Below are 22,908 nucleotides of genomic sequence, written 5' to 3' on the forward strand. Positions count from 1 at the left end.
GAGAACTGCCATTTGTTTCTCCAATTTTTAATGCCATTAATTACTCTTGTGTTTTTTAATCTGCCTCTACACTTAAACAAAAGCATTGCAAAGCCACAGTGCAGGGATTCGGCAAATGAGGACTTGGGTTAAACCCACACTTTCCAGAATTATTGGTTCTAATTCTATCAAGGAAGGGAGAGCTCAGAAACAAGACTCTGCACCTCCAGAGTCCTGGTTTAACTCAGTGCCAGGTATGCAGGTGTGGGATGGAGGAAACAAAGGCAGAAGCACATAGTGAAAATTTCACTGAAGAACATAGTGTAACCATGAACTGTCCCTCTGCAAGTCAGACAAATCAGTGTTGGACTTCCCATCTGGGTCCCTCTGGCTGTGCTAAACTAGCCACAACCCTAATCAAATGTAAGTGCCAGCCTGCCGCCAGCCACAGCGTGTCAGCCTTGACATCAGACTCCTCCTGTCCTCTGACCTACAGGGATGCTGTGAGCAGTAATTAACATCCATTAAGTGGCTAGTCATCCTCACTCAGCTGCATACTGTCAAGTTGCAAGCACACAGCAGCCTACCGGATGACCCAGGGCACCTCATCAGACCATTTCCCCTCTGAGGAAAGGAGGTGACCTCAGCTCCTACTGTCCACAGTGCAAAGGTCACAGACACTGAAGGGCCTCTTGCCACCATAAACAGTATCCTCAAGATGGAGCTGGGCCCCGCTGAGAGGTGCCAGGCTGGGAAGGCCAGGAGGAAGTAGCTGTTGCTTGGTAGAAGGCTTCAGGGTTCAGAACAGTTAAACCAATGCAGACAGCTCTGATGGATGGAAATAGTGCCAGAGCATTCTTAATTCAATCCTAGCCAGAGCATGAATGATGATCTACAATGATTTTCTCCTACTTTCCAAACAGCCAACCCTACACTGAAGCTCTGAATTCATGAGGCTCTGACTGGGACTACTGAATACCCAAAGAGCTGAAATAGTCTGAGAGGAGAAACTAACATGTACTAACTTCTATGTGCCAAGTTCTTTAATTACATTTGTAGCAGAGCACCTGAAGCCCAATAGGTGCCAAAAAGTCCAGAGTTTAAATAAGACTTGTCAAATGAATGGAGTGAATGAGTTCCCATTTCACTTTTGCAACAATGCCAAGTGACAACTGACACACAGGGAAAGTAAGGCCATAGACTTTCTCAGAGTCACAAGGCTAAGGTTGGAAGAGCTGAAATAGGAATAGGTTTTTCTGACTCTTTAGGAACCCATGATAGTCCTGACTCTGGTAGCTTATCTTGTTAATACTGATATTACCTGGTTGATGTCATCGGCTATTAATAGACCAAGGGTTGCCCTCCTCACCCAGATTGTCTGGTTCAAAATCCCCAGAGGCTCCTCTTCCCAGCTCTCTTCTACTAATGATTAGTCATAGTATTGCCTTTATGTAATTACCTGACAGTGCTAGAGGAAAAATCCCCCAGTCCTCGCTGGGGACACTTTCATTCCATGAACTCTAGGTCTCTAGAGGAGCCAGTTTATATGTCCCTCCCCACGGCAGAGAGTAATATTCAAACAAACTTTTATGGTTCCTCTTTCCCCCCTTCGCCCACTCCTCCCCAGAGGAGAATGTATTTGTCCATTGAAGAGCCCAATCTGTCAAGTCACACACCAAAGAAACAGAAGTAGAAAACCATGGTATCCTGCATGCAGCAGGAAGAATTTCCAGCACCTCTCCTAGTTTTCCAGAAGTGGTCAGCACCTGAAAGACCTCCACCGCCTTCCGGCCTCCCTGTAGCTCCCCTCTGTGCCAGCACCAGTTTTGTGAGGCGGGCAGTGGCCCCCCTACAGCGGCAGAGCAGTTCAGAGTCCACTCAGTGGAGACAGCTCACCCACAGGGGGAGCCACTGTCCAGGCTCCAGAGAAGCATTTTCCACCTCCACTGTGACCACAGGTCCCGTCTGCGTTCTCCAGCTTGGTTTTACCCTGGCCTTTGGCAACTAACGGGCCATCTTTAATAAAGCTAATGATCTGATCTAGCTTCTGTATCAGTCCTCTAGGACCTACCTAAGCCCTAGGGTCAAAGGTTAGGGGTTGGAGGCAGGGACCCATCATTCCTCCTCCCTCCAGGATTCTGGTCAACTGACATTGCAGGTGAAGCCTCGAATATCAGCTTTAAAGGCTGAGCACCAGCCAAAAATATTCACCCAATCTCTCTTAGAATATAATTATGAACATTTTAGATACCATTTTGCTTCCTGCATTGTCTCTTTTTCTTGTGGGAAACAGGATTCTAGGTTTATTGTTTTGGTTTCTTTATTATAGATTGAAAGACGCCATCAAATATCTTGGGTTCCTTGCTTGGCCGTTCAGATTTAGAAATGAATTACTAAAAGCTGATTGGACATAAGGTGTACGTGCATGAGACTTGTCAGCATATGACGCTTACCACAGGGTAAATGTCTTGTAAACTGGTTCTTGTATTTGGTGGGACCCCAAATTCTTCCAGAGAAGCCTCATCTGATCCCCTGCCTATAACTGTACATGGGATTTCTGGAAGCTCTGAGGGGAAAAGTGGGAGTGAGGGTGTTCTACAATTCCACGTGTGTGTCTTCATCAAATTCCTCTCATTTTCAGCTCTGAGTTTCATCACTACCCCCACCCTGCCTCTCTGTACCTCGTACTCAGAAAAGTGACAGCCTAGCTGTGTAAGGGGAAAACTTACCTGGGGGTCAGACCACTCTGTACTCAGGCTTTCCACAAATGCCTCTGCTTTCAGCTTTATACTCCACCCTCCATCCAGGTCCTGGAACTTTCTGAAGTTCCACAGGACCAACTATCTCCACTCCCATCTGACACTAAGTTGCCACTGTCTCTACTTCGTTCAATCAGTTACCAGTCTCCTCTCCACATTCCAGCTTCCTAAAATACATGGACAGTTTTCTTCTTTAGTTGTCCCCTTTGCTCTTCTCTCTGTACTTGTGAGTCTGTATGGATCTTATTCCTCTACAGTGTTTCTGTGGGGCTTGGCAAGGAACAGGAAAGCAGTCACATGCAGTCAGTCCTCCAGACTTCTCTCTCATGGGTACCACTTCCAGTGTGGAGAGAACTAGAGCAAACAATGAAGGAAAAACGGAGTTCCAGAATGGGGGCCCTCTGTATATTACTGGTTATCCATATCCACAGCTCTCAGAGCAGGAGAGGGCATCCTCAGTGATGTTCCTTTAGTGCATGGTGAGAAGCCCCACTTCCCAGTAGGGGTGGAGGCACTGTTACTCTCACCCTTTTTGTGTATATGCCTGCCCCAGCCTGGAGAACCCAACCCCAGACCCTCTCAAGTCATTACCATAGACTCTGCCACAGGGATGGGAACTCCTCAGGCTCAAAGCACTCAACATTCCAGAATACCTGGAATTCCTGGTGGGTATTCAGACAGTGAGGCCTCATTGTGGCCTTGTTTCCCTTGAGGATCCTCGTCTGTGTCTTTCCTTTCATTCTGAGCTCATACAGTAGCTTCTAGGAAGGGAATCGAAGATCCTTCCTGGGAAACAATACCAACCCCAAATTTGAAGGATGCCAGAGATAAGGTTGGTGTAGCTCTTTGATGGGAAAGGAATATGGCAAACACAATTGCAGGAATGAGGGGCAAGCAAGTGACAATGAGTTCAGCTTATGGGAAGAGGGAACATAGCACAGTGACAGACTGGCAGCAGGAAGAGCTGTGGTGTAGCTCTTTCCAATTAATTAAAGAGTACAGGCCCTGGATAAGGATGTTACAAAAGGGGGAAATGCCTGACATAGAGGAGCTATTTTGAAGTGCATGTCTTGGTGTACCTTCAAGATGGCGGAGGAGTAAGACATGGAGATCACCTTCCTCCCCACAAATACATTAGAAATACATCTACAAGTGGAACAACTCCTACAGAACACCTACAGAACGCTGGCAAAAGACCTCAGACTTCCCAAAAGGCAAGAAACTCCCCACGTACCTGGGTAGGGCAAAAGAAAAAAAAACAGAGACAAAAGAATAGGGACGGGACCTGCACCAGTGGGAGGGAGCTGTGAAGGAGCAAAGGTTTCCACACACTAGGAAGCCCCTTCACTGGAGGGGACAGGGGTGGGTGGGGGAAACTTTGGAGCCACAGAGGAGAGCACAGCAACAGGGGTGCGGAGGGCAAAGCGGAGAGATTCCCAAGCAGAGGACCAGTGCCGACCAGCAGTCACCAGCCCAAGAGGCTTGTCTGCTTACCCGCCGGGAAGGGTCGGGGCTGGGAGCTGAGGCTCGGGCTTCGGAGATCAGATCCCAGGGAGAGGACTGGGGGTGGCTGCATGAACACAGCCTGAAGGGGGCTAGTGCACCACAGCTAGCCTGGAAGAAGTCCAGGAAAAAGTCTGCACCTGCCTAAGAGGCAACAGACCATTGTTTCGGGGTGCGTGAGGAGAGGAGATTCAGAGCACCACCTAAACGAGCCCAGAGACGGGCACAAGCCATGGCTATCAGCGCAGACCCCAGAGACGGGCATGAAAGACTAAAGCTGCTGCTGCAGCCACCAAGAAGCCTGTGTGCCAGCATAGGTAACTATCCACACCAACCCTCCCAGGAGACTGTGCCCCACAACTGCCAGGGTCCTGTGATCCGGGGACAAATCCCCCAGAACACACGGTGTGCCTCACACTGTTGTAACATCACACCGGCCTCCACAGAGGCTCACCCTGCATTCCAATTATAACTACCATACCCCTAACCTCCCCCCGGCCTCAGTGAGTAAGAGTGTCCTAATCAGCTGTGCTCTAACCGCCTCCTGTCTGAGCAGGGAACAGATGCCTGAGGGTGACCTACATACAGAGGTGGAGCCAAAACCAAAGCTGAACCCCAGGAGCTGTGCGGACAAAGAAGAGAAAAGGGAAACTTCTCTGTGCAGCCTCAGGAGCAGTGGATTAAATCTCTACAATCAACCTGATGTACCCTGCATCTGTGGAATACCTGAAGAGACAACAAATCGTCCCAAAACTGATGCAGTGGACTTTGGGAGCAACTGTAGACTTGGGCCTTGCTGCCTGTGGCTGATTTGTTTCTGATTTTTATATTTATCTTAGTTTAGTTTTTAGTACTTTTTATCATTGGTTGATTTGTTTATTGGTTTGGTTGCTCTCTTCATTTTATTATTTTTTTTTAATTTTAATAATTTTTTTTTCTTTCTTTTTTTCTCCCCTTTCTTCTGAGCTGTGTGGCTAACAGGGTCTTGGCACTTGGGCCTGGTGTCAGGCCTGAGTCTCCAAAGTGGGAGAACCAAGTTCAGGACCTTGGACCACCAGAGACCTCACGGCCCCACGTAATATCAATTGGTGAGAGCTCTCCCAGACATCTCCGTCTCAGTGTTAAGACCCAGCTCCACCCGACGGCCAACAAGCTTCAGCTAGGACACCCCATGCTAAACAACTAGCAAGAGAGGAACACACCCCAAGCATTAGCACAGACACTGCCTAAAATCATACTAAGTTCACAGACACCCCAACACACCACCAGATGTAGCCCTGCCCACCAGAAGACAAGATCCTGCATCACCCACCAGAACACAAACACCAGTCCACTCCACGAGCCACTGAACCAAGCTCACTCACTGAGGGCAGATACCAAAAACAATGGGAACTAAGAACATGCAGGCTGCAAAAAGGAGACCCCAAACACAATAAGTTAAGCAAAATGAGAAGACACAGAAATATGCAGCAGATGAAGGAACAAGGTAAAAACCCACAAAACAATTGAAGAGGAAATAGGCAGCCTACCTGAAAAAGAATTCAGAGGAATGATAGGAAAGATGATCCAAAATCTTGGAAATAGAATAGAGAAAATACAAGAAACGTTTAACAAGGACCTTGAAGAACTAAAGACCAAACAAACAATGATGAACAACACAATAAATGAAATTAAAATTTCTCCAGAATGAATCAATAGCAGAATAACAGGCAGAAGAACAGATAAGTGATGTGGAAGATAAAACAGTGGAAATAACTACCAAAGAGCAGAATAAAGAAAAAAAGAAGGAAAAGAATTGACGACAGTCTCAGAGACATCTGGGACAACATTAAACGCACCAACATTCGAATTATAGGGGTCCCAGAAGAAGAAGAGAAAATATTTGAAGACATTAAAGTTGAAACTTCCCTAATATGGGAAAGGAAATAATCAGTCAAGTCCAAGAAGCACAGAGTACCACACAGGATAAATCCAAGGAGAAACATGCCAAGACACATATTAATCAAACTATCAAAAATTAAATACAAAGAAAAAATATTAAAAGCAGCAAGGGAAAAACAACAAATAGCATACAAGGGAATCCCCATAAGGTTAACAGATGATCTTTCAGCAGAAACTCTGCAAGCCAGAAGATAGTGGCAGGACATATTTAAAGTGATGAAAGGGAAAAACCTACAAGCAAGATTACTCTACCCAACAAGGATTTCATTCAGATTTGATGGAGAGATTAAAACCTTTACAGACAAGCAAAAGCTAAGAGAATTCACGACTAAAACAGCTTTACAACAAATGCTAAAGGAAATTATATAGGAAGGAAACACAAGAGAAGGAAAAGACCTACAATAACAAACCCAACCAATTAAGAAAATGGTAACAGGAACACACGTATCAGTAACTACCTTAAATGTAACTGGATTAAATGATCCAACCAAAAGATATAGACTGGCTAAATGGATACAAAAACAAGACCCATATATACGCTGTCTACAAGAGACCCACTTCAGACCTAGGGACACATACAGACTAAAAGTAAGGGGATGGAAAAAGATATTCCATTTAACTGGAAATCAAAAGAAAGCTGGACTAACAATTCTTATATCAGACAAAATAGACTTTAAAATAAAGACTATTACATGAGACAAAGAAGGACACTACATAATGATCAAGGGATCAATCCAAGAAGATGATGTAACAATTGTAAATATTTATGCACCCAATATAGGAGCACCCCAATACATAAGGCAAATGCTAACAGCCATAAAAGGGGAAATTGACAGTAACACAATCATGGTAGGGGACTTTAACACCCCACTTTCACCAATGGACAGATCACCCAAAATGAAAATACATAAGGAAACACAAGCTTTAAATGATCATTAAACAAGATGGACTTAATTGATATTTACAGGACATTCCATCCAAAAACAACAGAATACACATTCTTCTCAAGTGGTCATGGAACATTCTCCAGGATAGATCATATCATGGGTCACAAACCAAGCCTTGATAAATTTAAGAAAATTGAAATTGTGTCAAGTATCTTTCCTAACCACAACGCTATGAGACTAGATATCAATTACAGGAAAATTATCTGTAAAAAATACAAACACATGGAGACTAAACAATACACTACTAAATAACCAAGAGATCACTGAAGAAATCAAAGAGAAAATAAAAAAATACCTAGAAACAAATGACAATGAAAACACAACGACCCAAAACCTATGGGATACAGCAAAAGCAGTTCTGAAAGGGAAGTTTATAGCAATACAATCCTACCTCAAGAAACAAGAAACATCTCAAATAAACAACATAACCTTATACCTAAAGCAATTACAAAAGAAGAACAAAAAAAACCCAAAGTTAGCAGAAGGAAAGAAATCAAAGATCAGATCAGAAATAAATGGAAAAGAAATGAAGAAAACAATAGCAATGATCAATAAAACGAAAAGCTGGTTCTTTGAGAAGATAAACAAAATTGATAAACCTTTAGCCAGACTCATCAAAAAAAAAAAAAAAAAGGAAGAAGACTAAACTCAACAGAATTAGAAATGAAAAAGGAGAACTGACACTGCAGAAATACAAAGGATCATGAGAGATTACTACAAGCAACTATATGCCAATAAAATGGACAACCTGGAAGAAATGGACAAATTCTTAGAAAAGCACAACCTTCTGAGACTGAACTAAGAAGAAATACAAAATATAAACAGACCAATCACAAGCCCTGAAATTGAAACTGTGATTTAAAATCTTCCAACAAACAAAAGTCCAGGACCAGATGGCTGCCCAAGCGAATTCTATCAAACATTTAGAGAAGAACTAACACCTATCCTTCTCAAATGCTTCCAAAATATAGCAAAAGGAGGAACACTCCCAAATGCATTCTATGAGGCCACCATCACCCTGCTACCAAAACCAGACAAAGATGTCACAAAGAAAGAAAACTACAGGCCAATATCACTGATGAACATAGATGCAAAAATCCTCAACAAAATACTAGCAAACAGAATCCAACAGCACATTAAAAAGATTGTACACCATGATCAAGTGGGGTTTATCCCAGGAATGCAAGGATTCTTCAATATGTGCAAATCAATGTGATACACCACATAAACAAACTGAAGGATAAAAACCATATGATAATCTCAATAGATGCAGAAAAAGCTTTTGACAAAATTCAACACCTGTTTATGGAAAAAAACCCTCCAGAAAGTAGGCATAGAGGGAACTTACCTCTACATAATGAAGGCCATATATGACAAACTCACAGCCAATCAATCTCAATGGTGAAAAATTGAAATCATTACCACTAAGATAAGGAACAAGAGAAGGTTGACCACTCTCACCACTATTATTCAACATAGTTTTGGAAGATTTAGTCACAGCAATCAGAGACGAAAAGGAAATAAAAGGAATCCAAATCAGAAAAGAAATAAAAGGAATCCAAATTGGAAAAGAAGAAGTAAAACTGTCACTGTTTGTACATGATATGATACTATACTTAGAGAATCCTAAAGATCCTACCATTAAACTACTAGAGCTAATCAATGAATTTGGTAAAGCAGCAGGATACAAAATTAATGCATGGTAATCTCTTGCACGGCTATACACTAATGACAAAAAATCTGAAAGAGAAATTAAGGAAACATCTCCATTTACCACTGCAAAAAAAAGAATAAAATACCTAGGAATAAACCTATCTAATACAAAAGACCTGTATACAGAAAACTATAAGACACTGATAAAATAAATTAATGATGATACAAATAGATGGAGAGATATACCATGTTCTTGGAATGGAAGAACCAACATTGTGAAAATGACTATATTACCCAAAGCAAACTACAGATTCAGTGCATTCGCTATCAAACTACCAATGGCATTTTTCACAGAACTAGAACAAAAATTTTCACAATTTGTATGGAAACACAAAGGACCCCGAATAGCCAAAGCAATCTTGAGAAAGAAAAACGGAGCTGGAGGAATCAGACTCCCTGACTTCACATTATACTACAAAGCTACAGTAATCAAGACAGTATGGTACTGGCACAAAAACAGAAATATAGATCAATGGAACAGGATAGAAAGCCCAGAGATAAACCCATGCAGTTATGGTAACCTTATTTTTGATAAAGGAGGCAAGAATATACAATGGAGAAAAGACAGCCTCTTCAGTAAGTGGTGCTGGGAAAACTGGACAGCTACATGTAAAAGAATGAAATTAGAACAATCCCTAACACCATACACAAAAATAAACTCAAGATGGATTAAAGACCTAAATGTAAGGCCAGACACTATAAAACTCTTAGAGGAAAATATAGGCAGACCACTCTATGATATAAGTCACAGCAAGATCCTTTGTGACCCATCTCCTAGAGAAATGGAAATAGAAACAAAAATAAACACATGGGACCTAGTGAAACTTAAAATCTTTTGCACAGCAAAGGAAACCATAAACAAGAACAAAAGACAACCCTCAGAATGGGAGAAAATATTTGCAAATGGAGCAACTGACGAAGGATTAATCTCCAAAATTTACAAGCAGCTCATGCAGCTCACTATCAAAAAAAAAAAAAAAAAAAACCAATCTAAAAATGGGCAGAAGACCTAAATAGACATTTCTCCAAAGAAGATGTACAGATTGCCAACAAACACATGAAAGAACGCTCAACATCACTAATCTTTAGAGAAATGCAAATCAAAACTACAATGAGGTATCACCTCACACCAGTCAGAATGGCCATTGTCAAAAAATCTACAAACAATAAATGCTGGAGAGGGTGTAGAGAAAAGGGAACCCTCTTGCCCTAGTGGTAGCAATTTAAATTGGTACAGCCATTATGGTGAACAGTATGCAGCTTCCTTAAAAATCTAAAAATAGAACTACCATATGACCCAGCAATCCCACTACTGGGCATATACCCTGAGAAAACCATAATTCAAAAAGAGACATGGACCACAATGTTCACTGCAGCATTATTTACAATAGCCAGGACATGGAAACAACCTAAGTGTCCATCAACAGATGAATGGATAAAGAAGATGTGGGACATATATATAATGGAATATTACTCAGACATAAAAATAAATGCAATTGAGTTATTTGTAGTGGGGTGGATGGACCTAGAGTCTGTCATACAGATGGAAGGAAGTCAGAAAGAGAAAAACAAATACCATATGCTAACACATATATATGGAATTTCTTTTAAAAAATGGTTTTTATGAACCTAGGGGCAGGTCCGGAATAAAGACACAGACGTAAAGAATGTACTTGAGGACACCGGGAGTGGGAAGGATAAGCTGGGACAAAGTGAGAGAGCAGCACTGACATATACACACTACCAAATGCAAAATAGATAGATAGTGGAAAGCGGCTGCATAGCACAGGGAGATCAGCTCGGTGCTTTGTGACCACTAGAGGGGTGGGATAGGGAATTTGGGAGGGAGACCCAAGAGGAAAGGGATATGGGGATATATATATACATATAGCTGATTCACTTTGTTATATATCAGAAACTAAGACAACATTGTAAAGCAATTATACTCCAATAAAGGTGTTTAAAAAATAATATAAATAAAATAAAATAAAGGCATGTCTTAGAAACTCTTAAAAGAATTTGTTCTTTCCATCCTTCTCCCTCACCTTTCTACCTCCTCATTCTCTTTTCTCTTTTGCTGTCTTCCTCTTTAATCCTCCCTTTCCAACATCTTTTTCCTTTCTTTCTCACTTCCGCTTTTAAAACTTGACAAGATTATTTGGTGCCTGATAAAGATCTTCCACACCAAGCTCAAGCCCTCAGAGAATATTTTCGACACAGCCCTTTCTAGGCCCTGGAAATTAGAATCTACAAAAGAAGTGCTGACAAAAGCCATAAGTAGGGCAGCCTGCACAGCCCCAGCCTCATTTAATCAGCTTTCCAAGAGCTGGGCCCAGAAAATAGGATAAACTTCCTCACAAAGCTTTTCACTCATCTTTAGCCCACCTACTTCTCATCAACCTATTCATAATGAGCAGGAAAGGAAACTGTCACAAAGCCCCAGACCTGGGGGCAGCATTTTATTTCACAAAAGAGCCTTCCACGTTAATGCCTTTTGCTTTCTGTCATAGGTTTCTTGGAAAAGACGTTCTTCTTTCTTTGGAGAGGGAAAGAAGCCAAATGGCTTGCAAGAGCTAAGATTCAGTGAGTCCTTACTTTGTGCAGACCTCAGCATTTTACATGCATGATCTCATTTAATCCTCATGACAACTGTAGGGGAGCATTCGATTATGACCCTCTTTTGCATTTAAGGAACTGAATATGTAGAGGGCTACACACAGTGAGCATGTGGTGGAGACAGGGTTGAATCCAATCATTTGGACTCCCAGGCTCATGTTAATCACTACCCTGAACTTGTCTTCTAAGCACAGAATTCCAAAAGAGCCTCCATTCCAAGTCCTCACCAGGCCCTACCTTGTTTAATTCAGTCAGACCAAATCAAGCATATTCAGACATCAGAACATAGGGAAAAATCCAGCCTGTTCCTTACACAGAGCTCGTCGGCATCCTGCCCCTCACAGACCCAGGTGTGTAGTTGCAAGGACAAGCTATGCTTTGTCTTACCTCCTTTCATCTCACCCAGGGCTGCAATGCAACACTGATTCCTGCTTGAGAAAGAGCAGAGCTTAGTATATACATTTGGAAGTCATCAACAGAGAGATGACATTGGAAACCAAGTGAACAGAGGAGCTGCCCAAAAGCAGAGGCAGAAAGGGGAACCTTGAGGAGATAATTTAGGAAAAAGGAATAAAATTGAGACTATGAAAAAAAAAAAAAAAAAAAGACTAGGAAGTAGCAGTAGTAGAGGGGAGAAATTAAATTAGTTTTTGATAAGAGAGTTTTGTGGGACAGAGAATACAGGCATCAACTGTCCAGGCAGTTGGTCCCAAATAAACTGCCTTTTCATTGCCCCATAAGCATATGTATGTATGTATATGGGTTTGTGTATCTGTGTGTGTTCAAATCCCTCACCCATCCACCTCCTATTTCTCATCTTCCTTTACACTCTTGTGATGCACCAGTTGAATATGCAGATCAAAGAAGAAAACTGACCAAACTCTCACGTTCCTTGACACCATTTCTTTGTTTTAATTCCTTTTATCAAGAGTCACAACCCAGAGAATTCCAGGCATAAGATATATGACATAACAACAGCATCACACAAAAGACACCTCATTATACCCACCAATCATCCCAGCGCGTGACAACCACCTCTCCTTCCTGACTACCCCGCTCTCTAACTCCACCTGAGACACTTGTAGTTTAAAGAGTTGTGGGGCAGGGCTTGGGTTTTGTTTTTTGTTTCTCGTTTTCAGAGAAGAAGGACAAAACAAAGCTCTAGCAGAGTAAGGGGAAAAGCCCCAAAGAAGGTGATTAATATCACTGCTGCTACTTTTCCACAAACACTTGTCGTCACAGCAGTGAGCCGACTCAGACAGTGCCAAAAGTTATCTTGAAATTCTCCAGCATCTCACTCCAGCAATAAAACACAGATTTATGTGGTACAGCCCATAATAGACGATGGAATAAAATCATTCTAGATGACTAAATCGCAATGTTTCTGGTCAGGGAACTTAATAACTGAACTCTTTATCCCTCCAGGGACTGTTCAGCCATTTGTTTTCATTTCTCTGACATTTTGTCACAGTCACATAATCAGACATGCTGCCCTCCTTCATGGTCTGGGCCTCAGAGATCAGTGTGCTTCACACAATGGGGTGAGGAGGCCCTTCTCTAAGTTCTGCTCTGTCACCCCTCACTCTAAGACCTGCAGCAAGTTGCCCCACAAACCACACCATGACCATCTTGCACCCCACCTTGCAATCTCTTCCAGGCTCCCCACAGCCCACTTCCTCACTCTTCCTAATTTATCTGCACCATTTGGTCCCTTATCTAGGTTCCTAGTCTTCCATTAGCATATTAGGAGCCTTGCGTAAGCTACTTCTACAGGAGAACACCGCAAAACCCTAAATTAGTGAAGTAAATCAGAAAAAAAATACTGTACGCTAACGCATATATATGGAATCTAAAAAAATAAATGGGACTGAGGAACCTAGTGGCAGGGCAGGAGTAAAGACACAGACATAGAGAATGGATTTGAGGACACTGGAGAAGCTGGAGTGAAGTGGAAGTAGCATCAATGTATATACACTACCAAATGTAAAATAGATAGCTAGTGGGGAGCAGCATCATAGCACAGGGAGATCAGCTCAGGGCTTTGTGACCACCTAGAGGGGTGGGATAGGGAGGGTGGGAGGAAGACACAAGAGGGAGGGGATATGGGGATGTATGTATGCATATGGCTGATTCACTTTGCTGTCGACAGAGGTTAACACAGTATTGTGAAGCAGTTAAACTCCAATAAAGACATATTTTTAAAAAAAAAACTACGTTTCAAATAGGTTTCATCAATGATTGTTACTGGAGTAGCTTTGGGTTTATTTGGAGGCTTTTTTGGTCCTCTGCTACAAGGTGGACTAGCTTCTTTTTCTCTCCTTTTGCTCTATACTTTCATCTTTTCCTTACCATGTCTTTTTCCTCTCCCTTCTTCCTCTCCTTTCTTACCCCTGACAATTACCTGGACCTCTCTGACACCCTTGAACAGGCATTGCTTACTTGCCTGGTAATGCTCATGGATAAAAAGGACACTCATCATTCTGTACACAGTGTCAGTTCAAAGCTGTGTTAAGTCACCAAGGAATAGTTGAGGAACAGTTTAAAGCAGTTTACATCTATAGCATGAGCATACATGGAAATGAAATGGCAACAAACACAGCTGCAGCCAAGGGACACATTTGAGAGTGCAATATGGACATATCTGAAGGAAAATGGTGAAAACTTTTGGAAGCATTTCTCTGCATGAAGATTACCCTTCTTGTTCTCAAAGCAAAAAATAGATTGTAAAACCCCACTAAAATAACAGTGAGGAAAAAAAGCAGTTCTTCTTAAGCATCAGGCAACAGCTGAGGGCAATGAGCCTGAGTTTCAGCCCTGGCTAGGAACACAGATATAAATATGATCAGGACAAACTACACCTGAAGACACCCAGCTGCTGAAGACACTTCCACAAAACTTAAACTTAATCCAAATACATCCAGGAAGACTGACATTTCTCCAGAGGTCCTTTATCAGTCCTGGCACCGAAATGAGACTTCCAAACTACTGTGAATCCTTGTCAGAGCTAGACTGGTATGAGATCAGGAATAACCATGAATGTACTGAGAAAGAAAAATTAGAACAAAGCGAGGAAAGAGTTATCCCCTTAGTAACACTGGTTAACCATTTCCCTGAGTGGAGAAATTTTGGGTTAAACAAAATCACAGATATTCAGTGTGTGTGTGTGTACATACATATATATATACACACACACACACACACATATTAAATATGTATACTATATATAGTAGCTTAGTGTTGAGTGTATTTTTTAATGTATACATATACGAATAGGCTTACATAACTTTTCCAGGTATTGCTAAGAAGTACCTGAATTGGTTGAGCCAAACTGACACTTCCCGTCAAGATTTTTGGCACACAAAGTTGGTAATACCCTCTGTAGTATATAAAGAATATATTTGTCCTTTGGTCTTTGTCCCTGGTAACTGGCACAGAGTTCCTAAAACCCTTGAGATTTCCTGAGTGATAAGAGTCCTTTTTGTTATTCATAAGGGGCCTCCTTGACTATACCTGAGTTTATGCTAATGAGATGACACATGGGGGAGGGGCCTAGATAGCCTCAGGATGGTGGCTGGTCACTAGAGGAAACCACCACCTGATTACATGGTTGGAACTTGCAAACCTACTCCACCAAGGAAGTCCTCCAGAGGAGACAGGGCCTAGAGATGGAGTTCAGTCATGGGGCCAGTAATTTAATCAATCATACCTACTGTCTTAGCCTGTTCAGGCTGCCATAACAACATACACAGACTGGGTGGCTTAAAGAACAGTAATTTCTTATAGTTCCAGAGGCTAGAAAAACCCAAGATCAAGGTGCCAGATGATTCAGTTACTGCTGAGGCCTCTCTTCCTGGCTTGCAGATGACCACATTCTATGACCTCACATGCATACACACAGAGAAAGAGAGAGAAATCTCTCTGTCCTCTTCTTATAAGGCCACTAATCCCATCATGAAGGCCCCACACTCATTATCTAATCTAACCCTAATTATCTTCCTTCTCCAAATATCATCACATTAGGTCTTAGGGCTTCCACGTATGGATTTGGAGGGACACAAACACCTATTCAGTCCATAACACCTACATAATGAAACTTCATACAAAAGCTCTGGAACAAGGTTCAGGAAGTTTTCAGGTTGGTGAACACAACAACGTGGCAGGAGCATGGTGCACCTAGAGAGAGTATGGAGTGCTGTGCCCTGGACTCCCAAGACCCTGCCACCCTATTTATCTCTTCAGCTAGTCGTTCATTTGAATCCTTTATAATAAAACAGTATTCATATTTCTGTGCTTTCCTGAGTTCTATGAGTTATTTTAGTGAATTTTTGAACCTGAGGGGTGGTCATGGGAACCCCTAAATTTGTAGTTCTCAAGGCAGAGTGCAGGTGGACCCATGAACTTGCAGCTGGCATCCAAGGTGAGAGCAGTCTGGTGAGACTGAGCCCTTACCTGTGAGATCTAATGCTAACTCCAAGTAGTTAGTGTCAGAATTGAACAGTAGGACACCCAGTTGTTGTAGGAGAATTGGTGTTGGAAAAAACATACCCTCCAATAACCCCATCCCAACCCCTAACAAACAGAATAATGTTTTTACTTTCTAATTGCCCAGTGAGGTAGGCAAATTCTAAGGTGTTTCCAAGATTCCCCCCACTCATGTGCATGCCTTGTATAATCTCCTCTCCTTAGTATGAACAGGACCTGTAAATATGACAGGACTTTACTTCTGTGATTAGGTCATGTTATATGGCAAGAGTGAAAGGATTTTTATAAATGTAATTAAGGTCCCTAATCAGTTGACTTTGAGTTCATCAAAAAGGAGATTGTCCTGGATAGGTCTGATGTATAAGATAAGCTCTTTAAAAGAGGGTCTATAAGTCATAGAAGAAGTCAGAGATTCTCTTTCTGGCTTGAAGCCATAAGATGCCACACTGTGAGAAGGCCTATGAGAGGACTACATGGCAAGGAACTGAGGGGCCTCTGGGAGCAGAGAGCAGACCCCAGGTGATAGTCAGCAATAGAATGGGACTTCAGTCCTACAACCACAAGGAACTGAATTTTGTCAACAATGTGAGGGAGCTTGAAAGAGGGCTCTGAGCTCTAGAAAGCAACACAATTCAACTAATACTTTGATTTCAGCCTTGCCAGATCCTAAGCAGAGGACCCAGTTAAGATTTGCCCAAACTCTTGGCTCATGGAAACTGTTGAGACAATATGTTGTTTTAACCTGCTAAATTTGTGATAATTTGTTATGCAGTAATAGAAAATAAAAACAATCACATATCATACACACTGATCAACACTCTCCTACTTCATGTTTATGATGCTGCCCAGGTCTTTTTATGGTGGACTCTTCAAGAGGGAGCATAACCAAAGTTTTTGACAGGGGCTCAGTAAAATGATTTGCACATAATATATGACTGATAACTTTGCTGCTGAATTGATATTACACTGTCATGCTTTACAGGAAGGTATTAGCAATATACTACATGGTTTACCTCAGGCCTGCAACACATTCTACTTTTAAAATAAGCATTCTTTGTTATATGATGACTTACTATAAACCATTCCATTGAAATAATATTTCCAAAGGAGGAAATAAATTCCAAATATGTATACCCTCTGAAGACCCATGGTTTGGAATTTTTTAATTTTCTGAGTTTTTTGGACTCTACCACTAGGTAACAAAATAGGAACTATGACTCAGCTAAAAATGTTCACCCAAATGCAATTCTAACTCCGTTCAAGAGTAAAATCAACCACTTTTGCATAGAGTTCTGATTTAAGAAGTATTTCAAAACTTGTGGTTACCAGTGGGAAGAGGGAAGCAGTGGGGGGGGACGGACAACGTAGGGGTAGGGAATTAAGAGGTACAAACTACTATGTATAAATTAATCTACAAAGATATATTGTACAAGACAGAGAATATAGCCAATATTTTATAATAACTATAAATGGAGTACAATTTTTTAAAATTGTGAATCACTATGTTATATACCTGAAACTTGTATAATATTGTAAATCAACTATACCTCAATAAATTAAAAAAAAAAAAATTCAACAGACCCAAGCACAAATGGGGAGATCAGAAGTATACCAGAAGAGTGAGTTCAATTATGGATTATTTTGCCCATTACTATCTCTGAGCTCTCTTCCAAGCCCTCCCTCCTCCACTAACTGGCCTGAGATCAGAGCATGGAGAACAATGTGCTCTGGTTATTTCTGTGTCCCTCTTCTCTCATGTACTTTCTGCACAACCTTACTGTGTTTCCATCATTTTCTTCACGTATAACATTTACATAATGGAGAAGGTTCACACCTCTCACAAGTCTGCTAAAGTCAATTGAGTTGATGAACATGAAATCATTTTCAAATGAGAAAAGACTTCCATGAATTCAACAAATGCTTATTTCTTAGAGAACAATCATTTTATAGAATAGAAGCTCAGCATTAAAGAAGTCTGATAGAATTCTGAAAGATACCCACTCGGATATTTGAATTTCTTTTTGGATACCCTACATTTAGTCATTCGTCTAAAATGTGTAAAACACCAACTACAATCTATGCACTAAGGAAGGTCCTTTCAAGTGGTCTGTAGTTGATATCCTCCAGTGACAGGAATTCACTATGTCCTAGGGGACCACATTCCATTTGGTGCAGTTCTAATTGTTGGAAAGATCTCTCTTATAGTAAGACCCAAGTATCCTTATCAGTAGCTAGGTTTGGGGGGTGAAAAGTAAAGTGTCAATTGGTGCTTACCACAAGCTGGGAGATACAATTTACACATCTGAAGCAATAGTGAACAATGCAGGGCAGTGTGTCCATAGTGTGCCGACCGACTAAATGCACTTGGGAAGGCTGAAAGAAACAATGAAGTCTTCTCAGGAGAGGCAGAACCTAAAAGAAGCCTAGATATCAGCCAGAACCTAAGGAGTGGAAGGTAATTTTAGATGAGATGAACAAAATCAATAGAGGCATGGAATGCACTCATGGGAAAAGACTATGTGTTTGACAATAGTGGAGGGTCCCCAAGCTTGACAAAGGAGTTTGAAATTGATATGGTGGGAACCAGGAAGCCTCTGAAGGTCAATGAAACATTATTAGCTTCATTCTCACAAGAGCACATTTTATCTGAACAGAAAATGGGTGTTCTTCATCCAAAAGAGGACAATAGAGACACAGAATAGTGTAGGTCCAAAGAGGACTTTAGGCAAAAGGCCAGTTCCAGAGAAGAAAAAATTGAAATAAGACCAAAGCCTGTGGTTGTTCAGTCAACTGTTACTTGTTTTACAAATTTGTCTGAGGAAACTGCCAGAAGCAAGTGGCCGTCTGGTCACCTCTTCCTTTGTGCAATGTGGCTTTCTGAGATTTGTGTAAAATTATTTGTTCCCTGCATTTTGCCAAGAAGAGTGGAGTATTTTTATCAGTTCTATAATTCAGGAAGCAGAATTCCTCTGGTACAGACACCACAAATAAATAAAATCTATTAATTAATATTTAGAGTTTTTCTATACTTTACTTTCTGAATATGTCTTATAGTGATGTTTCTCTGAGTAGGACCTGGGGCCATTCTCATGCTCCACCAATACCCACTCAGGTGGGTACATGTAAGTTACATCTGGGTGAAATCACTGAGGCTAGTCCTCTTGCACCCCACAATACTGGATGAACAACATTCCATAGAATATTATGGTGGCCAGTCTTAAAAGCTGCTAAAACAGGGAAGCTGCCCCAGTCTGGACCAGCACTTAATCAGATTTATTTCGTCTTAGTGATGTGGGTGTTATGACAAGAGACTGATCACTATTCTTTTATTCCCTAGGGTATACAGGGCCAGACCACATGACACTCCCTGCTCTACTCTGTCCTCTGCCTGAAGTTTGTGCTCTTCCTTTATCCACATGGGCCTGGACTCTAGACTGTGAGCAGCTCCTTTGACGTTGGGCATAGCTGAAAGCGGGGAGGCACCCAGTACCTACAGCAAAGCCTCCTCCAGCACTGCAGAGGAAGGCGTGTGTTCCCCCTCTGACTGTTTCCTCAGAGCAAAGATTGAGGGCCAGTAGGTCACCTCATCCTAAATTCTTTCCTGCATAAGTCAGGTTTAAGGATGACGTCCTATCACAATTTAATTTTAGCTCATTTGAGGCATAAAGGAGCTTGTTCTTACTCTTAAGAGAAATAGAAAAGTAAGCAGGCAAGCATAATTTTGGAACAGCAAATTATGTTTAACAAAGATTTTTTAGACATTACACATTCTCTTTATTTTGAAAAAACGCACGGTTTTCTTTCTGGGAGGGAATCCTTGCTGGATGTTGCTTCAGAGCAGAAGTCAATAGATAAATCTGACAATGCTGTAGGTTGCCATGAGAAACAAAAGACATTACGGTGGCGATGCATAGAGTCTCAGCATGTTTCCAAATGTATCCTTTAAACTTGTTACAATTGCCAAATCTGTATTTCCTAGATAAGTCACTTTCTCCCTTTTTCACAAGTTAAATAATTATTTGTGTGTGTTTTCTATTACAGAGAACACAGTGTGTGAAACAAAGAAATTGAACATGCAATCCCCACCCTCAAATGCTCAAGGGGCATATATAAAGGTGTGAAGTTGAAGGCAGGTATAAATGAGTAGATGGTGGGAAAGATGAATTCGGAAGGCTGGTTCCTACACCTCCTTTCAACAGAGTCTGATTCTCGGCAAGAGAAGAGGGTAGCTCTGGGGGAGAGCAATGGAGCAGGAGTATCAGCAGAAAGTACAGAATAATACTCATAACTTGCTTTGACCCAACCACTGTCACAGGCGATCTCATAACCACCCAATGCAGCAGCAACTCTTCCTCTGTCCATTTCACATACCAGGACACTGAGGCTTGGAGAGGAATAGAACTTGTCCAGGGCCACACATGTACGAAGTGGAAAACTAAAATTCAAACCAAGGAATCCAACCCTGGATCTCATCCCAAAGATCTCAAGATACCACAAATTAGGCATGTCACAAGTATTTCCTAGGGCAACACTGCCCAAAAGAAATACAATGTGAGCCACATAGTAATTTTAAGTGTTCAAATGGCCATATTTTAAAGTTTTTTTTAAAGGACAGATGAAATTAATATGTTTTATCTAACCCAATATATCCAAAATATTTTCATTTCTATATGTAATCAACATTTTAAAAACACTTTTTTTTTTTTTTCGGTACACGGGCCTCTCACTGTTGTGGCCTCTCCCGTTGCGGAGCACAGGCTCCGGACGCGCAGGCTCAGCGGCCATGGCTCACGGGCCCAGCCGCTCCGCGGCATGTGGGATCTTCGCGGACGCAGGCACGAACCCGTGTCCCCTGCATCGGCAGGCGGATTCTCAACCACTGCGCCACCAGGGAAGCCCTAAGAAACACTACTGTTAAGATATTTTATATTCTTTTCTCTATACTTAGTTTTCCCAATCTAACATTTATTTAATACTCACATCTCAGTTTGGACTAGCCACATGCCAAGTGCTCAGCAGCCACACATGGCCAGTGAACAGTACAACCGTGCTGTATATCATGAGAGAAGTGAGTTAGCCTGAAAACTGACTTGTGAGAGAGATAATACACAGATTGGATCCAACTAGAATGGGAAATATCACATAGATATAGAATATATTTTTTAATACTTGTTTTCATCCTTGTAGCAATAAATGACAAATTCTACTTACAGAGCACAACTATAGACAATACACAGACACCAAGTACTGTGAAGAATCATAGCCTTCAGGGTTCTAGTTACTCCTTTTAACACGATGTCCCTTGGCAACATCCGGCCACCTTGGGCTGAGGGAAATGCCTAAGACAACAGTTAATTAGCAGATCATCTAAGTGCTTCCTGCCCTTCTTTCCAATTTGCCAGATTAAAAATGTCAATTAAATTAAATGTCTCCCTTTCCACTCAGACTCGTTCAACTTCCATGCCCAGGCTGAAAGCTTCCTTTCTTGTCAACAATTGTCTCCAACCCTTGGCTAAGATTTTGAACTACTTAAACAAAGATGAGAAAGAATGAAAGACTTTCTGATTAATTTCCATTTTTGTGGCATTATAACTAGCTTTATCCTTTAAAGCAAGAAATAAATCGCACAGCCTATGACCTGGCAAGTTCAGTCAAAAACACCCAGGAAACTTGGAACTTAGAACTACACTTAAACATCATCTCTCTCAGCCTGGGTGATGCTTTTAAGAGAGTTTAATCTTCACATAAGTCATTCTATTTAAATTTTGCTGTCAAGGAAACACAATCTTAAACCAGAAAAGGGATGGATTGCGGTTTTCTATTCTCTGTTCTCACCCAGAATATAGCTATTCTGCATTGCATCAAACTCACCCCCAGATCCTTTACTCACACTAAAATGTAAATAATTATACCTCAGTGGTCTGTTTTCAAATTTGATCAAGTAGCAGAGCCCCTGAAAATCATGTTCTTCTTGGAATATCATTTAAAAATTAACATATAAAAACTAAAAATTTTAAAATTAAAATTATACAATTCTACATTCAATCAGATACCATCTTAGATTCTAGCATATACAACACATAGAATATGCCAAGAGTATGAAAAGAGTTGAATGGAGAAAATTTTACAACTGATAATATGCCATCCTTTGATTGAATATTTTTGCTAGTCACTGAAAATGGCTATATCCAGAGCAGCAAGAACCCTCTGAGAATGAGTTTTTTCTTGGAACTTTAACTTGAAAACTAATAGGTTACAGAGTCAGCCACTTTTCATGGGCTTTACCTTTTAACGGGAACCAAGACTTTGTGTTTGAGAATCACGGACATAGAGAACAAACAGACTCAGAGACATAGAGAACAGACTTGTGGTTGCCAAGGGGGAGGGGGTTGGAGGAGGGATGGAGTGAGAGCTTGGGGTCAGCAGATGTAAGCTTTTATATGTAGAAAGGATAAACAACAAGGTCCTACTGCATAGCACAGAAAACTATATTCAATATCCTATGATAAACCATAATGGAGAAGAATATTTTATTTTTTTTATTGGTACGCGGGCCTCTCACTGTTGTGGCCTCTCCCATTGCGGGGCACAGGCTCCGGACGCGCAGGCCCAGCGGCCATGGCTCACGGGCCCAGCCGCTCCGCGGCATGTGGGATCTTCCCAGACCGGGGCACGAACCCGTGTCCCCTGCATCGGCAGGCGGACTCTCAACCACTGCGCCACCAGGGAAGCCCCGAGAAGAATATTTTAAAGAAGACTGTATATAACTGAATCACTTTGCTGTACAGCAGAAATTAACACAACACTGTAAATCAACTATACCTCAATTTAAAAAATTTTAAACTGAAAAAAAAATGACATTATGTTTGGCAGTAGAGAAGTGATGTCAAGTCTTAGCCACTAGTAGAAGACGACAGTTTTTTGACTTATGGTCCATGGTTAACTCCCAGAATCAAAGCACAAGCAAT

This window comes from Kogia breviceps, chromosome 8 (assembly GCF_026419965.1).
Source record: "Kogia breviceps isolate mKogBre1 chromosome 8, mKogBre1 haplotype 1, whole genome shotgun sequence".
In the NCBI taxonomy this organism is placed as follows: Eukaryota; Metazoa; Chordata; class Mammalia; order Artiodactyla; family Physeteridae; genus Kogia; species Kogia breviceps.